This window comes from Oncorhynchus masou, unplaced genomic scaffold (genome assembly GCF_036934945.1).
Source record: "Oncorhynchus masou masou isolate Uvic2021 unplaced genomic scaffold, UVic_Omas_1.1 unplaced_scaffold_4084, whole genome shotgun sequence".
NCBI classification, from domain to species: Eukaryota; Metazoa; Chordata; class Actinopteri; order Salmoniformes; family Salmonidae; genus Oncorhynchus; species Oncorhynchus masou.
Genome location: NW_027010484.1, coordinates 11218 through 31427, shown reverse-complemented (window position 1 = coordinate 31427; position 20210 = coordinate 11218). Strand labels below are relative to the sequence as shown.

The window sequence follows — 20210 nt, the reverse complement described above, 5'->3', positions numbered from 1 at the left end:
TGGTACCGGACTGGGTCAGTTACCAGGCTAGGAGAGGTGAATGGTACCGGACTGGGTCAGTTACCAGGCTAGGAGAGGGTGAATGGTACCGGACTGGGTCAGTTACCAGGCTAGGAGAGGGTGAATAGTAGTACCAGACTGGGTCAGTTACCAGGCTAGGAGAGGGTGAATGGTACCAGACTGGGTCAGTTACCAGGCTAGGAGAGGGTGAATGGTTTCAGACAGGAGTGACAGACTGGGTCAGTTACCAGGCTAGGAGAGGGTGAATGGTACCGGACTGGGTCAGTTACCAGGCTAGGAGAGGGTGAATGGTTTCAGACAGGGGTGACAGACTGGGTCAGGTACCAGGCTAGGAGAGGGTGAATAGTAGTACCAGACTGGGTCAGTTACCAGGCTAGGAGAGGTTGAATGGTTTCAGACAGGGGTGACAGACTGGGTCAGTTACCAGGCAAGGAGAGGGTGAATGGTACCAGACAGTTGTTTGTTTCTGTGTTTCACTGTGAGAGTGTGTCTGTGTGTGTGTGTGTCTGTGTGTGTGTAGGTGTGTAGGTGTGTGTGTGTAGGTGTGTGTGTGTGTAGGTGTGTGTAGGTGTGTGTGTGTGTAGGTGTGTGTGTGTAGGTGTGTGTGTGTGTAGGTGTGTGTAGGTGTGTGTGTGTGTAGGTGTGTGTGTGTGTAGGTGTGCATGACTTTTGCTGGTCTTCATAGTCAGTACTTGGGAACTTTGGTGTAATCACTCCTGGACAACACTCTTACAGAGACACATGGACAGAATCATACCAGAAGCTGGAGGGGAACACAACACTGGGTTAGTTATGCTGTTAACACACACACACCACACACACACACACACACACACACACACACACACACACACACACACACACACACACACACACACACACACACACACACACACACACACACACACACACACACACACACAGAATGGTGGTATACAGTATATATCCTGGTATTAGTACTGAGGGTACAGTAGTATATTAGTACTGAGGAGTTACAGTATACATCCTGGTATCAGTACTGAGGGTACAGTAAATATTAGTACTGAGGTACAGTATATATCAGTACTGAGGGTACAGTATATATTAGTACTGAGGGTACAGTATATATTAGTACTGAGGGTACAGTATATATTAGTACTGAGGGTACAGTATATATTAGTACTGAGGATACAGTATATATTAGTACTGAGGGTACAGTATATATCAAGGTATTAGTACTGAGGGTACAGTATATATTAGTACTGAGGGTACAGTATATATTAGTACTGAGGGTACAGTATATATCAGTACTGAGGGTACAGTATATATTAGTACTGAGGGTACAGTATATATTAGTACTGAGGGTACAGTATATATTAGTACTGAGGAATTACAGTATATATCAGTACTGAGGTTACAGTATATATCATGGTATTAGTACTGAGGGTACAGTATATATCAGCACTGAGGGTACAGTATATATTAGTACTGAGGGTACAGTATATATTAGTACTGAGGGTACAGTATATATTAGTACTGAGGGTACAGTATATATTAGTACTGAGGTACAGTATATATCAGTACTGAGGTACAGTATACATCCTGGTATTAGTACTGAGGGTACAGTATACATCCTGGTATTAGTACTGAGGGTACAGTATATATCAGTACTGAGGGTACAGTATATATTAGTACTGAGGGTACAGTATATATTAGTACTGAGGGTACAGTATATATTAGTACTGAGGGTACAGTATATATCAGTACTGAGGGTACAGTATACATCCTGGTATCAGTACTGAGGGTACAGTATATATTAGTACTGAGGGTACAGTATATATCAGTACTGAGGGTACAGTATATATCCTGGTATTAGTACTGAGGGTACAGTATATATCAGTACTGAGGGTACAGTATACATCCTGGTATTAGTACTGAGGGTACAGTATATATCAGTACTGAGGGTACAGTATACATCCTGGTATTAGTACTGAGGGTACAGTATATATCAGTACTGAGGGTACAGTATATATTAGTACTGAGGGTACAGTATATATTAGTACTGAGGTACAGTATATATTAGTACTGGGGGTACAGTATATATTAGTACTGAGGGGTACAGTATATATCAGTACTAGGGGTACAGTATACATCCTGGTATCAGTACTGAGGGTACAGTATATTGGTACTGAGGGTACAGTATATATTAGTACTGAGGATGCAGTATATATCCTGGTATTAGTACTGAGGGTACAGTATACATCCTGGTATCAGTACTGAGGGTACAGTATATCAGTACTGAGGGTACAGTATATATCAGTACTGAGGGTACAGTATACATCCTGGTATCAGTACTGAGGGTACAGTATATATTAGTACTAGGGGTACAGTATATATCAGTACTGTACATCCTGGTATTAGTACTTTGAGGGTACAGTATATATCAGTACTGAGGTACAGTATATATTAGTACTGAGGTACAGTATATATCAGTACTGAGGGTAAGTATATATTAGTACTGAGGTACAGTATATATTAATACTGAGGGTACAGTATACATCAGTACTGAGGGTACAGTATACATCCTGGTATCAGTACTGAGGGTACAGTATATATTAGTACTGGGGTACAGTATATATCAGTACTGAGGGTACAGTATATATCCTGGTATCAGTACTGAGGGTACAGTATATATTATACTGAGGGTAAAGTATATATCAGTACTGAAGGTACAGTATACATCCTGGTATCAGTACTGAGGTACAGTATATATTAGTACTGAGGGTACAGTATATATTAGTACTGAGGATACAGTATATATTAGTACTGAGGGTACAGTATATATTAGTACTGAGGGTACAGTATATATTAGTACTGAGGATACAGTATATATTAGTACTGAGGGTACAGTATATATCCTAGTATTAGTACTGGGGGTACAGTATACATCCTGGTATCAGTACTGAGGGTACAGTATATATCAGTACTGAGGTACAGTATATATTAGTACTGAGGTACAGTATATCAGTACTGAGGGTACAGTATACATCCCTGGTATCAGTACTGAGGGTACAGTATATATTAGTACTGAGGTACAGTATATATCAGTACTGAGGTACAGTATATATTAGTACTGAGGGTACAGTATACATCCTGAGTATCAGTACTGAGGGTACAGTATATATTAGTACTGGGGTACAGTATATTAGTACTGAGGGTACAGTATATATCAGTACTGAGGGTACAGTATATATTAAGGTACTGAGGGTACAGTATACATCCTGGTATCAGTACTGAGGGTACAGTATATATTAGTACTGAGGGTAAAGTATATATTAGTACTGAGGGTACAGTATATATTAGTACTGAGGGTACAGTATATATTAGTACTGAGGATACAGTATATATTAGTACTGAGGGTACAGTATATATTAGTACTGAGGATACAGTATATATTAGTACTGAGGTACAGTATATTAGTACTGAGGATACAGTATATATTAGTACTGAGGGTACAGTATATCAGTACTGAGGGTACAGTATATATTAGTACTGAAGGTACAGTATACATCCTGGTATCAGTACTGAGGGTACAGTATATATTAGTACTGAGGATACAGTATATATTAGTACTGAGGGTACAGTATATATCAGTACTGAGGGTACAGTATATATTAGTACTGAGGGTACAGTATACATCCTGGTATCAGTACTGAGGGTACAGTATATATTAAGTACTGAGGGTACAGTATATATTAGTACTGAGGGTACAGTATATTAGTACTGAGGTACAGTATATATTAATACTGAGGATACAGTATATATTAGTACTGAGGGTACAGTATATATTAGTACTGAGGATACAGTATATATTAGTACTGAGGATACAGTATATATTAGTACTGAGGGTACAGTATATATTAGTACTGAGGGTACAGTATATATTAGTACTGAGGATACAGTATATATTAGTACTGAGGGTACAGTATATATTAGTACTGAGGGTACAGTATACATCCTGGTATTAGTACTGAGGGTACAGTATATATCAGTACTGAGGTACAGTATATATTAGTACTGAGGGTACAGTATATATTAGTACTGAGGGTACAGTATATATTAGTACTGAGGATACAGTATATATTAGTACTGAGGGTACAGTATATATTAGTACTGAGGGGTACAGTATACATCCTGGTATCAGTACTGAGGGTACAGTATATATTAGTACTGAGGTACAGTATACATCCTGGTATCAGTACTGAGGGTACAGTATATATCACTTATACACACTTATATACACGTTACCAAGACATTCATACGACACGAGGAGGGACTGTGTGTGTGTGTGTGTGTGTGTGTTTGTGTGTGTGTTATAGATACCTCTAGGACTGCCACCCCGACACAGATTCCAAGAATAACTCCACAGTTCTCCAACAGCCAGGCCTCCACACTATGCATGCAGCCCTGTAGAGCGAGAGCGAGAGAGAAAGAGAGAGAGAGAGAGAAAGAGAGAGAGAGCGAGAGAGAGAGAGACAGAGAGAGCGAGAGAGAGAGAGACAGAGAGAGAGATTTTGTTATTTAGAAAAACTATTAAATAAAAACATTCATCCAGTATACAGTACCAGTCAACAGTTTGGACACACCTGCTATTTCAAGTTTTTTTTTCTTTATTTGTACTATTTTCTACATTGTAGAATAATAGTGAAGACATCAAAACTATAAAATAACATGGAATCATGTAGTAACCCAAAAATGCTGCCTTGATGACAGCTTTGCACACTCTGGCATTCTCTCAACCAGCTTCATGAGGTAGTCACCTGGAATGAATTTCAATTAACAGGTGTTAATTAATTTGTGGAATGTATGTCCTTCTTAATGTGTTTGAGCCAATAAGTTGTGTTGTGACAAGGTAGGGAGGTATACAGAAGATAGCACTATTTGGTAAAAGACCAAGTCCATATTATGGCAAGAACAGCTCAAATAGGCAAGAGAAATGACAGTCCATCATTACTTTAAGACATGAAGGTCAGTCAATCCGGTAAATTTCAAGAACTTTAAAAGTTTCTTCAGTTGCAGTCACAAAAACCATCAAGCGCTCTGATGAAACTGGCTCTCATGAGACCGCCACAGGAAGGAGGAAGACCCAGAGTTACCTCTGCTGCAGAGGATAAGGTCATTAGAGTTACCTGGCTCTCATGAGGACCCACCACAGGAAAAGAAAGACCCAGAGTTACCTCTGCTGCAGAGGATAAGTTCATTAGATATACCAGCCTCAGTAATTGCAGCCCAAATAAATGCTTCTAAGTTTAAGTAACAGACACATCTCCACATCAACTGTTCAGAGGAGACTGGTGAATCAGGCCTTCATGGTCGGTGCTGCAAAAAACCACTACTGAAGGACACCAATAATCCAGAAGAGACTTGCTTGGGCCAGGAAACCTGAGCAATGACCTTTAGACCGTTGGAAATCTGTCCTTTGGTCTCAGATTTTGCTTCCAAACGTTGTGTCTTCATGAGACGCAGAGAAGGTGAACCGATGATCTCTGCATGTGTGGTTAGGATCCTAGGATAGGATAAAGTAATCCTTCCCTCACCCCCCCCTTAAATGATTTAGATGCACTATTGTAAAGTGGCTGTTCCACTGGATGTCATAAGGTGAATTTCACCAATTTGTAAGTCGCTCTGGATAAGAGCGTCTGCCAAATGACTTAAATGTAAATGTAATGGTTCCCAGCGTGAAGCATGGAGGAGGAGGTGTGATGGTGCTTTGCAGCATATATGGGAACATCTTCAAGATTGTTGGAAAATCATTCCAGGTGAAGCTGGTTGAGAGAAAGCCAAGAGTGTTGTTTGTTTAAAACTTTTTGGTTACTACATGATTCCATATGTGTTATTTCATAGTTTTCATGTCTTCACTATTATTCTAAAATGTAGAAAATAGTAAAAATAAAGAAAAACCTTTGAATGATTAGGTGTATGGACCAAAACATCTGTACATATATAAAGAAATGGCAAAGTAAAAACCTGTCAGAATGCTGAATGCAAGTTCCTGTCCTCGTTGACTTTTAGAGGGGAGGACAGGAGTGCAGAAAGAGAGAGAGATGAATGAGTGTTTGTGTGTGTGTGTGTGTGTGTGTTGTCTTTGGCCAGGCCTGTAGAGGAGAATAACAACCAGTGGCTGTCTATAGAGAGAGAGGGGGGGGGACAGAGAGACAGAGACAGAGAGAGACAGAGAGAGAGAGACAGAGAGAGAGAGACAGAGAGAGACAGAGAGAGAGACAGATAGAGAGACAGAGACAGAGAGAGACAGAGAGAGAGAGAGAGAGAGAGAGAGAGAGAGAGAGAGAGAGAGAGACAGACAGAGACAGAGAGACACCCTCTTCAACATATATATCAACGAACTGGCGCGGGCACTAGAAAAGTCTGCAGCACCCGGCCTCACCCCTACTAGAATCTGAAGTCAAATGTCTGCTGTTTGCTGATGATCTGGTGCTTCTGTCACCAACCAAGGAGGGCCTACAGCAGCACCTAGATCTTATGCACAGATTCTGTCAGACCTGGGCCCTGACAGTAAATCTCAGTAAGACCAAAATAATGGTGTTCCAAAAAGGTCCAGTCACCAGGACCACAAATACAAATTCCATCTAGACACTGTTGCCCTAGAGCACACAAAAAACTATACATACCTTGGCCTAAACATCAGCGCCACAGGTAACTTCCACAAAGCTGTGAACCATCTGAGAGACAAGGCAAGAAGGGCATTCTATGCCATCAAAAGGAACATAAATTTCAACATACCAATTAGGATTTGGCTAAAAATACTTGAATCAGTCATAGAGCCCATTGCCCTTTATGGTTGTGAGGTCTGGGGTCCGCTCACCAACCAAGACTTTACAAAATGGGACAAACACCAAATTGAGACTCTGCACGCAGAATTCTGCAAAAATATCCTCTGTGTACAACGTAGAACACCAAATAATGCATGCAGAGCAGAATTAGGCCGATACCCACTAATTATCAAAATCCAGAAAAGAGCTGTTAAATTCTATAACCACCTAAAAGGAAGTGGTAGACATGTAGGCAGACATGGCTCTCAAGAGAAGACAGGATATGTGCTCACTGCCCACAAAATGAGGTGGAAACTGAGCTGCACTTCCTAACCTCCTGCCCAATGTATGACCATATTAGAGAGACATATTTCCCTCAGATTACACAGATACACAAAGAATTTGAAAACAAATCCAATTTGAAAAACTCCCATATCTACTGGGTGAAATTCCACAGTGTGCCATCAGAGCAGCAAGATTTGTGACCTGTTGCCACGAGAAAAGGGCAACCAGTGAAGAACCGCACCATTGTAAATACAACCCATATCTATGCTTATTTATTTTATCTTGTGTCCTTAACCATTTGTACATTGTAAAAACACTGTATATATATATATATATATATATATATATATATATATATATATATATATAATATGACATTTGTAATGTCTTTATTGTTTTGAAACTTCTGTATGTGTGATGTCTACTGTTAATTTTTATTGTTTATTTCACTTTATATATTATCTACCTTACTTGCTTTGGCAATGTTAACACATGTTACCCATGCCAATAAAGCCCCTTGAATTGAATTGAATTGACAGAGAGAGACAGAGAGAGAGAGCGACAGAGAGAGAGAGAGACAGAGCGACAGAGAGAGAGAGACAGAGACAGAGAGAGAGAGAGAGAGGGAGACAGAGCGACAGAGAGAGACATAGCAACAGAGAGAGAGACAGAGAGAGAGAGAGACAGAGTGACAGAGAGAGAGACAGTGACAGAGAGAGAGACAGAGAGAGAGAGAGAGAGAGAGAGAGAGCGACAGAGAGAGAGAGACAGAGAGACAGAGCAACAGAGACAGAGACAGAGAGAGAGAGAGAGAGAGAGAGAGAGAGAGCGACAGAGAGAGAGACAGAGACAGAGAGAGAGAGAGAGAGACAGAGACAGAGACAGAGAGAGAGAGAGAGAGAGAGAGAGAGAGAGAGAGAGAGACAGAGCGACAGAGAGAGGCAGAGCAGAGAGAGAGACAGAGAGAGGCAGAGGACAAAATCCATATAAAGAAATCCCTATATTAAAACAGTCATCTGCCCAACAGGGAGACATGGGAGACAGTCCAGCGTCCCTCTGCTGTGTGAATAAAGGTTTTTACTCAGTACAAACACAGGATCTGCACTGGGAGACAGGGAGCAGCTGGCAACATACACTGCAGAGGAATTCAGTACTGTTGTAACCCTGAACTGGTGCTGTTGTAACCCTGAACTGGTGCTGTTGTAACCCTGAACTGTTGTAACCCTGAACTGGTGCTGTTGTAACCCTGAACTGGTGCTGTTGTAACCCTGAACTGGTGCTGTTGTAACCCTGAACTGGTGCTGTTGTAACCCTGAACTGGTGCTATTTGTAACCCTGGAACTGTTGTAACCCTGAACTGGTGCTGTTGTAACCCTGAACTGGTGCTGTTGTAACCCTGAACTGTTGTAACCCTGAACTGTTGTAACCCTGAACTGGTGCTATTGTAACCCTGAACTGGTGCTGTTGTAACCCTGAACTGTTGTAACCCTGAACTGGTGCTGTTGTAACCCTGAACTGGTGCTGTTGTAACCCTGAACTGGTGCTGTTGTAACCCTGAACTGTTGTAACCCTGAACTGGTGCTGTTGTAACCCTGAACTGGTGCTGTTGTAACCCTGAACTGGTGCTGTTGTAACCCTGAACTGTTGTAACCCTGAACTGTTGTAACCCTGAACTGGTGCTATTGTAACCCTGAACTGGTGCTGTTGTAACCCTGAACTGGTGCTGTTGTAACCCTGAACTGGTGCTGTTGTAACCCTGAACTGGTGCTATTGTAACCCTGAACTGGTGCTGTTGTAACCCTGAACTGTTGTAACCCTGAACTGTTGTAACCCTGAACTGGTGCTGTTGTAACCCTGAACTGTTGTAACCCTGAACTGTTGTAACCCTGAACTGGTGCGGTTGTAACCCTGAACTGGTGCTGTTGTAACCCTGAACTGGTGCTGTTGTAACCCTGAACTGTTGTAACCCTGAACTGTTGTAACCCTGAACTGGTGCTATTGTAACCCTGAACTGGTGCTGTTGTAACCCTGAACTGTTGTAACCCTGAACTGGTGCTATTTGTAACCCTGAACTGGTGCTGTTGTAACCCTGAACTGTTGTAACCCTGAACTGATTGTAACCCTGAACTGGTGCTGTTGTAACCCTGAACTGGTGCTGTTGTAACCCTGAACTGGTGCTGTTGTAACCCTGAACTGGTGCTGTTGTAACCCTGAACTGGTGCTGTTGTAACCCTGAACTGGTGCTGTTGTAACCCTGAACTGGTGCTGTTGTAACCCTGAACTGGTGCTGTTGTAACCCTGAACTGGTACTGTTGTAACCCTGAACTGGTGCTGTTGTAACCCTGAACTGGTGCTGTTGTAACCTGAACTGGTGCTGTTGTAACCCTGAACTGGTGCTATTGTAACCCTGAACTGGTGCTGTTGTAACCCTGAACTGGTGCTGTTGTAACCCTGAACTGGTGCTGTTTGTAACCCTGAACTGGTGCTGTTGTAACCCTGAACTGGTGCTGTTGTAACCCTGAACTGGTGCTGTTGTAACCCTGAACTGGTACTGTTGTAACCCTGAACTGGTGCTGTTGTAACCCTGAACTGGTGCTGTTGTAACCCTGAACTGGTAATGTTGTAACCCTGAACTGGTGCTGTTGTAACCCTGAACTGGTGCTGTTGTAACCCTGAACTGGTGCTGTTGTAACCCTGAACTGGTGCTGTTGTAACCTGAACTGGTGCTGTTGTAACCCTGAAACTGGTGCTGTGTAACCCTGAACTGGTGCTGTTGTAACCCTGAACTGGTGCTGTTGTAACCCTGAACTGTTGTAACCCTGAACTGTTGTAACCCTGAACTGGTGCGGTTGTAACCCTGAACTGGTGCTGTTGTAACCCTGAACTGGTGCTGTAACCCTGAACTGGTGCTGTTGTAACCCTGAACTGTTGTAACCCTGAACTGTTGTAACCCTGAACTGGTGCTATTGTAACCCTGAACTGGTGCTGTTGTAACCCTGAACTGTTGTAACCCTGAACTGGTGCTGTTGTAACCCTGAACTGGGTGCTGTTGTAACCCTGAACTGGTGCTATTGTAACCCTGAACTGGTGCTGTTGTAACCCTGAACTGTTGTAACCCTGAACTGTTGTAACCCTGAACTGGTGCTGTTGTAACCTGAACTGTTGTAACCCTGAACTGTTGTAACCCTGAACTGGCAGCGGTTGTAACCCTGAACTGGTGCTGTTGTAACCCTGAACTGGTGCTGTTGTAACCCTGAACTGTTGTAACCCTGAACTGTTGTAACCCTGAACTGGTGCTATTGTAACCCTGAACTGGTGCCTGTTGTAACCCTGAACTGTTGTAACCCTGAACTGGTGCTGTTGTAACCCCTGAACTGGTGCTGTTGTAACCCTGAACTGTTGTAACCCTGAACTGTGTAACCCTGAACTGGTGCTGTTGTAACCCTGAACTGGTGCTGTTGTAACCCTGAACTGGTGCTTACAACCCTGAACTGGTGCTGTTGTAACCCTGAACTGGTGCTGTTGTAACCCTGAACTGGTGCTGTTGTAACCCTGAACTAATTGCTGTTGTAACCCTGAACTGGTGCTGTTGTAACCTGAACTGGTACTGTTGTAACCCTGAACTGGTGCTGTTGTAACCCTGAACTGGTGCTGTTGTAACCCTGAACTGGTGCTGTTGTAACCCTGAACTGGTGCTATTGTAACCCTGAACTGGTGCTGTTGTAACCCTGAACTGGTGCTGTTGTAACCTGAACTGGTGCTGTTGTAACCCTGAACTGGTGCTGTTGTAACCCTGAACTGGTGCTGTTGTAACCCTGAACTGGTGCTGTTGTAACCCTGAACTGGTACTGTTGTAACCCTGAACTGGTGCTGTTGTAACCCTGAACTGGTGCTGTTGTAACCCTGAACTGGTAATGTTGTAACCCTGAACTGGTGCTGTTGTAACCCTGAACTGGTGCTGTTGTAACCCTGAACTGGTGCTGTTGTAACCCTGAACTGGTGCTGTTGTAACCCTGAACTGGTGCTGTTGTAACCCTGAACTGGTGCTGTTGTAACCCTGAACTGGTGCTGTTGTAACCCTGAACTGGTGCTGTTGTAACCCTGAACTGTTGTAACCCTGAACTGTTGTAACCCTGAACTGGTGCGGTTGTAACCCTGAACTGGTGCTGTTGTAACCCTGAACTGGTGCTGTTGTAACCCTGAACTGGTGCTGTTGTAACCCTGAACCGTTGTAACCTGGTCTGTTGTAACCTGAACTGGTGCTATTGTAACCCTGAACTGGTGCTGTTGTAACCCTGAACTGTTGTAACCCTGAACTGGTGCTGTTGTAACCCTGAACTGGTGCTGTTGTAACCCTGAACTGTTGTAACCCTGAACTGTTGTAACCCTGAACTGGTGCTGTTGTAACCCTGAACTGGTGCTGTTGTAACCCTGAACTGGTGCTGTTGTAACCCTGAACTGGTGCTGTGTAACCCTGAACTGGTGCTGTTGTAACCCTGAACTGGTGCTGTTGTAACCCTGATCTGGTGTTGTTGTAACCCTGAACTGGTGCTGTTGCCAACCTGAACTGGTGCTGTTGTAACCCTGAACTGGTGCTGTTGTAACTGGAACTGGTACTGTTGTAACCTGAACTGGTGCTGTTGTAACCCTGAACTGGTGCTGTTGTAACCCTGAACTGGTGCTGTTGTAACCCTGAACTGGTGCTATTGTAACCCTGAACTGGTGCTGTTGTAACCCTGAACTGGTGCTGTTTGTAACCCTGAACTGGTGCTGTTGTAACCCTGAACTGGTGCTGTTGTAACCCTGAACTGGTGCTGTTGTAACCCTGAACTGTGCTGTTGTAACCCTGAACTGTTGTAACCCTGAACTGTTGTAACCCTGAACTGGTGCGGTTGTAACCCTGAACTGGTGCTGTTGTAACCCTGAACTGGTGCTGTTGTAACCCTGAACTGTTGTAACCCTGAACTGTTGTAACCCTGAACTGGTGCTATTGTAACCTGAACTGGTGCTGTTGTAACCCTGAACTGTTGTAACCCTGAACTGGTGCTGTTGTAACCCTGAACTGGTGCTGTTGTAACCCTGAACTGTTGTAACCCTGAACTGTTGTAACCCTGAACTGGTGCTGTTGTAACCCTGAACTGGTGCTGTTGTAACCCTGAACTGGTGCTGTTGTAACCCTGAACTGGTGCTGTTGTAACCCTGAACTGGTGCTATTACAACCCTGAACTGGTGCTGTTGTAACCCTGATCTGGTGTTGTTGTAACCCTGAACTGGGTGCTGTTGTAACCCTGAACTGGTGCTGTTGTAACCCTGAACTGGTGCTGTTGTAACCCTGAACTGGTACTGTTGTAACCCTGAACTGGGTGCTGTTGTAACCCTGAACTGGTGCTGTTGTAACCCTGAACTGGTGCTGTTGTAACCCTGAACTGGTGCTCTTGTAACCCTGAACTGGTGCTGTTGTAACCCTGAACTGGTGCTGTTGTAACCCTGAACTGGTGCTGTTGTAACCTGAACTGGTACTGTTGTAACCCTGAACTGGTGCTGTTGTAACCCTGAACTGGTAATGTTGTAACCCTGAACTGGTGCTGTTGTAACCCTGAACTGGTGCTGTTGTAACCCTGAACTGGTGCTATTGTAACCCTGAACTGGTGCTGTTGTAACCCTGAACTGGTGCTGTTGTAACCCTGAACTGGTGCTGTTGTAACCCTGAACTGGTGCTGTTGTAACCCTGAACTGGTGCTGTTGTAACCCTGAACTGGTGCTGTTGTAACCCTGAACTGGTGCTGTTGTAACCCTGAACTGGTAATGTTGTAACCTGAACTGGTGCTGTTGTAACCCTGAACTGGTGCTGTTGTAACCCTGAACTGGTAATGTTGTAACCCTGAACTGGTGCTGTTGTAACCCTGAACTGGTGCTGGTAACCCTGAACTGGTGCTGTTGTAACCCTGAACTGGTGCTGTTGTAACCCTGAACTGGTGCTGTTGTAACCCTGAACTGGTGCTGTTGTAACCTGAACTGGTAATGTTGTAACCCTGAACTGGTGCTGTTGTAACCCTGAACTGGTGCTGTTGTAAACCTGAACTGGTGCTGTTGTAACCCTGAACTGGTGCTGTTGTAACCCTGAACTGGTGCTGTTGTAACCCTGAACTGGTGCTGTTGTAACCCTGAACTGGTGCTGTTGTAACCCTGAACTGGTAATGTTGTAACCCTGAACTGGTGCTGTTGTAACCCTGAACTGGTGCTGTTGTAACCCTGAACTGGTGCTGTTGTAACCCTGAACTGGTGCTGCTTTTGTAACCCCTGAACTGGTGCTGTTATGACACGTGAACTGGTGCTGTTATTATTATTAAACCTTTATTTAACCAGGAAGGGCCATTGAGATTTAAAATCTATTTTTTAAGAGCGTCCTGGCCAAGATAGGCAGCAACAAGTCATTACAAGAATTACAACCAGAAAATGACATCATTAAGATGTCATGTGACACATTTTGCCCACTGAAATAGCTCTGGTTCTAAACCCAATACAGCTGTCCACTGCCCTGCAACGTTTATAACCCAAACAACACTTACTGCTAGAACAAGAACTATGTCTACTGTCCCTAGTTTAGTTTACAGGCATGTCGGCGGAGAGAGAGAGAGAGAGACAGAGATATAGAGAGAGATAGAGAGAGACAGACAGAGACAGAGACAGAGAGACAGAAAACAGAATCACACAGCCCAGTCTCCTTAACATATCTCTCCCCCTCTTTTTCTCCCTCCCTCCTTCATACAATTTCATAGACTGGCAGGTCTGCAGACACATAGCCTAGTCTCCTTAATGTCTGTCCCTCCCTTTCTCTCCCTCCTTTCTCTCCCTCTCTCCCCTCTTTGTACCGTTTCATAGATAGGCAGATCAGTAGAGCTCAGACTCCCTCCCTCTCCCACATACCGTTTGGTATACTGGCCGGTCAGCAGACAGTGTTCACAGAGCCCAGTCTCATTCATGTCTGTCCCAGGCAGGGTTTCATTCCGACAGGAGCAGGGGTACAGCGAGACAGAACTGTTCTTGATCCACACGTTCTCCAACCAGTTACCTGGAGACACCCAGCCACAACACTTCATCTGGAGGAATTGGCAGAAAGAAAGAACAAAAGAAAGAAGGAGGAAAGATAGAGGGAGAGAAAGAGGAGGGAGGGGGGAGAGGCGGGAGGGGGAGAGAAGAGGGAGAGAAAGAGGAGGGAGAGGGAGGAGAAAGGGAGAGAAGAGGAGGGAGGGGAGAAAGAGGAGGGAGGGGGAGGGGCGGGAGGGGGAGAGAAAGAGGGAGAGAAGAGGAGGGAGAGGGAGAGAAAGAGGGAGAGGAGAGGGAGGGAGAGAAAGAGAAAAAGGGAGAGAAGGAGGGAGAGGGAGAGGGAGAGAAAGAGGAGGGAGGGGAGAGAAAGAGGGAGAGAAAAGGAGGGAGGGGGAGAGGGAGAGAAGGAGAGGGGGGAGAAAGAGGGAGAGAAAGATGAGGAGGGGGAGAGAAGAGGAGGGGGAGAGGGAGGAGAGGGAGAGAAAGAGGAGGAGAGGGAGAGAAAGAGGAGGGAGGGGGAGAGAAAGAGGAGGGTGGGGGAGAGAAAGAGGAGGGTGGGGGAGAGAAAGAGGAGGGTGGGGGAGAGAAAGAGGAGGGAGGGGGAGAGAAAGAGGAGAGAAAGAGGGAGGGGGGAGAGAAAGGAGGGGGAGGGGAGAGAAAGAGGAGGGTGGGGGGAGAGAAAGAGGAGGGTGGGGAGAGAAAGAGGAGGGAGGGGGAGAGAAAGAGGGAGAGAAAGAGGAGGGGGGAGAGAAAGAGGAGGGGAGAGGGAGAGAAAGAGGAGGGAGGGGAGGAGAGAGAGGGAGAGGAGGAGGGAGGGGAGATAAGAGGGAGAGAAAGATGAGGGAGGGGGGGGGAGAGAAAAGAAGGAGAGGGAGAGAAAGAGGGAGGAGGGGGAGAGAAAGAAGAGGGGTGAGAGAAAGAGGGAGAGAAAGAGGGAAGAAAGGGAGAGAAAGAAGAGAGAGAGAGAAAAGAGAAAAAGGGAGAGAAAGCATGATTAATATGAACCAGACTGAAATAGACCGTGTTGAAACAGCATGAGAAACAAGCTGATGCTCTCAGGAACACTATGTGGTGAGGCAGGGAGCCAGAAGAACAACAAATAAACAAAGGGAAGTTCAAATGGAAACCGTTGGACAAACAGCGCTATGAGGGTGGCGCAGTGGTCTAGGGCACTGCTAGCTAGCTGTGCCACCAGAGACTCTGGGTTCGCGCCCAGGCTCTGTCGCAGCTGGCCGCGACCGAGAGGTCCGTGGGGGCGACGCACAATTGGCCTAGCGTCGTTAGGGAGGGGTGGGTCGGTAGGGATATTCTTTGTCTCATCGCGCACTAGCGACTCCTGTGGCGGGCCGGGCGCAGTGCACGCTGACCAGGTCGCTAGGTGTTCAGTGTTTCCCTCCGACACATTGGTGCAGCTGGCTTCTGGGTTGGATGTGCGCTGTGTTAAGAACAGTGCGGCTGGTTGGGTTGTTTCGGAGGACGCGTGGCTTTCGACCTTCTTCTCTCCCGAGCCCGTCACGGGAGTTGTAGCGATGACACAAGATAGTATCTACTAACAATTGGATACCATGAAATTGGGGAGAAAAGAGGGTTAAAAAAAAAAAAAAAATAAAAAATAAACAACGCTTGTGTTTTTTAGACAGTTAAAAGCACAGTGATATTAACAAAAAATATAAACCTTGTTCAAACAGAAACTAAGGCAGGTCCGGCTACTTACTGTCCTCTGTACATAGTCCCAGAATGTTCTGTGGTCCGGTTCTGACCAGTGTAGTTGACCAGCATCCCCTTGACGATGGTGGACATCTCCTGCTGCAGCTGGGAAAGAGACAGGGAAGAATGAGTTAAATCAATCCTAGAGCTGCATCCTTCACTTTGTGAAATATGGGCCCAGAGTGGGTCTGACACACTCATAACATCAGATATGTTGGCAAAGACAAGTGTAATTAATAATAATGAATAATAATAAATAATAATAAAGGGAGGGAAGGGGGGAGGGGGAGGGAAGAGGGGGAGGGGAAGAGGGAAGGGGAAGAGGGGAGAAGAGGGGGGAAGGGGAAGAGGGAAGGGAAGAGGGGAGGGGAAAAGGGGGAGAAGGAAAAGGGGGAGAAAGAGGGGGAGGGAAAGGGGAGGGAAGAGGGGAGGGGAGAGGGGAGGAGAGGGGAGGGGGAGAGGGGAGAGGAGAAGAGGGGGAGAGGAGAGGGGAGAGGAGGAGAAGAGGGGGAGAGGGAAGAAGAGGAGAAGAGGGGGAGAGGAGAAGAGGGGGAGAGGAGAAGAGAAGAGGAGAAGAAGAGAAGAGGGAGAGGGAGAAGAGAAGAGGGGGAGAGGAGAAGAGGGGAGAGGAGAAGGAGGAGAAGAGCGGGGAGAGAGGAGAGGAGGAGGGAGGAAAGAGGGGAGAGGAGGGAGAAGGGGGAGGGAGGAAAAGAGGGAGAGGAGGAGAAGGGGAGAGGAGAGGCGGAGAAGAGGGAGAGGGGAGAGAAGAGAGAGAAAGGGGAGAGGGAGGAGAAGAAGAGTGGAGAAGAAAAGGGAGATGAGAAGAGGAGGGGAGAGGAGAAGAGAGAGGGGAGGGGGAGAGGAGGAGAGAGAGTGGAGAGGAGGAGAAGTGGAGAGGAGGAGAAGGAGAAGAGAAAGGGGAGAGGAGAAGAGAAGGAAGAGGGGAGAGAGGAGAAGAGGGGAGAGAGAAGAGTGGAAGGAGGAAAAGGGGAGAGGAGGAGAAGAGGGGAGAAGGAGAAGAGAAGAGTGGAGAGGAGGGAGAGGGAGGGAAGGGGAGGAAGAGGGAAGAGGGGAGAGGAGGGAGAAGAGGGGAGGAGGAGAAGGGGGGGAGAAGAGAGAAGGGGGAGAGGAGAAGAGGAAGGCGGAGAAGAGGGGAGGAGAGGAGGAGAGAGGGGAGAGGAGGAAGAAGAGAGGAGAAGAGAAGAGGGGAGAGGAGAAGAGAAGAGAAGAGGGGAGAGGGAAGAGAAGTGGGGAGAGGAGGAGGGAAGAGGGAGAGGAGGAAAGGGAGAGGAGGAGAAGAGGGGAGGGGAGAGAGAGAGAAGGGAGGGAGAGGGAAGGAGAAGAGGGGAGAGGAGAAAAGAGTGGAGAGGAGGAAAAGGAGAGGAGAAGAAGGGGAAGGGAGAGGAGAAAGAGAGAAGAGAAGGAGAGGGAGAAGAGAAGAGGGAGAGGAGAAGAGGGGAGAGGAGAAGAGAAGGGGAGAGGAGAAGGAAGAGTGGAGAGGAGAAGGGGGGGAGGAGAGAAGAGAGGGGAGAGGAGGAGAAGAGGGGGAGGGAAAAGGGGAGGTGATAAACTATGACAGTGGGGGAGAGGAGGTAGCCTCACCCTGTTCTGTCACTGTGAAAAGGGTGCCACCCTACCCTGCCCTGTGGTAAACCCCAAACACAGAGAAGTAAGTCGGACCAGGATCAAACACACACACACACACATTTTTATAAAGGGACAATTTGACGGGGCATGTGCCCCTTTTCCCATGATGCATCTGTGTGCAAATTCACACAGAGATGAAGAAGCATCATACTCTCTCCCTCCGTGTAAAACATTTGATTTCAACTACAGCGGCTCTGCATTCTACATCCTTCGGTTGGCTACAAATATCAATTCCAGATTTCCTTATATTTTCTATGGTTTCATAATCTCCTCCTTCTGGTCCAACAGAGGGATAGCATTTGCTAATCCAGTCTGACCATTCACAGACAGGTACCAGGAGGGCGGGACAGACAGCAGACTGTTAAACCAGCAGTGTTTCCCTGTCATCATTCACTTTGTGACTGACAGGCGACCTGTCCTATCAATAGATCTCTAGAAGATGCTATACACTATATTCATTGTTTGTTTTGTCACATAAACTGAAATTAAGCCAATCATTTGAATTTTAGGAATCAGGAAAGGGCAGAGCAATTTCTGCCTATTGTGAAAAAAGTAGCTGGTTGAAAATAAGTCTATGTCGGCTGTATAGCTGAACAGCTCTACTGGAAAACACTTCTGACTGACTGGCTGGCTGACTGACTGACTGTATGGCTGGCTGGCTGACTGGCTGGCTGACTGACTGACTGGCTGGCTGGACTGGCTGGCTGACTGGCTGACTATGGCTGACTGGCTGGCTGGCTGACTGGCTGGCTGACTGACTGACTGGCTGACTGACTGGCTGGCTGACTGACTGGCTGACTGGCTGACTGGCTGACTGACTGGCTGGCTGACTGACTGGCTGGCTGACTGACTGGCTGGCTGACTGGCTGGCTGACTGGCTGGCTGACTGGCTGACTGGCTGACTGGCTGGCTGACTGACTGGCTGACTGGATGTATGGCTGACTGGCTGTATGGCTGACTGGCTGGCTGACTGGCTGGCTGGCTGACTGGCTGGATGACTGTATGGCTGACTGGCTGACTGACTGGCTGACTGGCTGGCTGGCTGATGGCTGGCTGACTGAATGTATGGCTGGCTGACTGGATGTATGGCTGGCTGGCTGACTGACTGACTGACTGGCTGACTGGATGTATGGCTGACTGGCTGACTGGCTGGCTGGATGTATGGCTGGCTGACTGGCTGGCTGACTGGCTGGCTGACTAGATGTATGACTGGCTGACTGGCTGACTGGCTGACTGACTGACTGGATGTATAGCTGGCTGACTGACTGGCTGGCTGGATGTATGGCTGACTGACTGGCTGACTGGACTGGCTGACTGGATGTATGGCTGACTGGCTGAATGACTGGCTGACTGGCTGACTGGCTGGATGTATGGCTGGCTGACTGGCTGGATGTCTGACTGACTGGCTGACTGGCTGGCTGGCTGACTGGCTGGCTGACTGGATGTATGGCTGGCTGACTGGATGTATTGACTGACTGACTGGCTGGATGTATGGCTGGCTGGCTGGCTGGCTGACTGACTGACTGGCTGGCTGGATGATGGCTGGCTGGCTGGCTGGCTGGCTGGCTGGCTAGATGTATGGCTGGCTGACTTTTCCATGGCTGACTGATCACAGGATGTATGGGGATTCCGGCTGGCTGGATGTGGCTGACTGACTGGCTGACTGACTGGCTGACTGGATGTATGGCTGACTGGCTGACTGAGGCCAAGACTGGGGCTGGCTGGATGGAGTGGGAGGCTGAGCTAGGGAGATGTATGGCTGGGAGGGGATGTCTGGCTGGGACTGGCTGGCTGGCTGGCTGGCAGATGGATGAGCTGTGGCTGACTGACTGAGACTGACTGGCTGGCTGATGGCTGGCTGGCTAAGAAAGACTGACTGGAAATGGGACGCTGGCTAGATGTCTGGCTGGCTGGCTGGCTGGTTGGCTGGAGGACCATCACAGGGCATGGGGAAGAGGTCTCAGTCATCAGTCTCTCTGGAAGGAATGTAGTCCCAGCTGTGGTGAAGGTAGAGGGGGGGGGTGGGAGGGGGTAGGGAACTCACTGGGGAGGGTGGGGAGGGTGGGGGCAGGCAGAGGAGAGTGGGGACAAAAAGGAGAGAGAAGGGGAGAGATTGGATAAGAAAGAACTGGAAATGGGAGAAAGAGGAGGAGGGAGGAGGGGGAGGAGGGAGGAGAAGGAGAAGAGAGGACACTCACTCGTCTCTGGAAGGAATGTAGATGAAGTAGAGGGGGGAAGGGGGTAGAACTCACTGTCTCTCTGGAAGGAATGTAGATGAAGTAGAGGCGGGGGAGAGAAGGGGGTAGAACTCACTGTCTCTCTGGAAGGAATGTAGATGAAATAGAGGGGGGGAGAAGGAGGTAGAACTCACTCTGTCTCTCTGGAAGGAATGTAGATGAAATAGAAGGGGGGAGAAGGAGGTAGAACTCTCTGTCTCTCTGGAAGGAATGTAGATGAAATAGAGGGGGGAAGGGGGTAGAACTCACTCTGTCTCTCTGGAAGGAATGTAGATAAAGTAGAGGGGGGGAGAAAGGAGTGAGAACTCACTCTATCTCTCTGGAAGGAATGTAGATGAAGTAGAGGGGGGGAAGGGGGTAGAACTCACTGTCTCTCTGGAAGGAATGTAGATGAAATAGAGGGGGAGAGAGAAAGGGGGGTAGAACTCACTCTGTCTCTCTGGAAGGAATGTAGATG

General features: G+C 46.9%; 1 long non-coding RNA gene across 1 annotated transcript; it reads right to left on the bottom strand.

Moving 5' to 3' along the window:
- Window positions 1–4303: 4303 nt before the first annotated feature.
- Window positions 4304–15899, bottom strand: LOC135534884 (uncharacterized). The gene is made up of 3 exons (XR_010454759.1): window positions 15877–15899; window positions 14043–14215; window positions 4304–4467 (listed from the first exon to the last, which is right to left on the bottom strand). It is a non-coding gene; the product is annotated as an uncharacterized LOC135534884 (long non-coding RNA).
- Between the last annotated feature and the right edge of the window lie 4311 nt (window positions 15900–20210).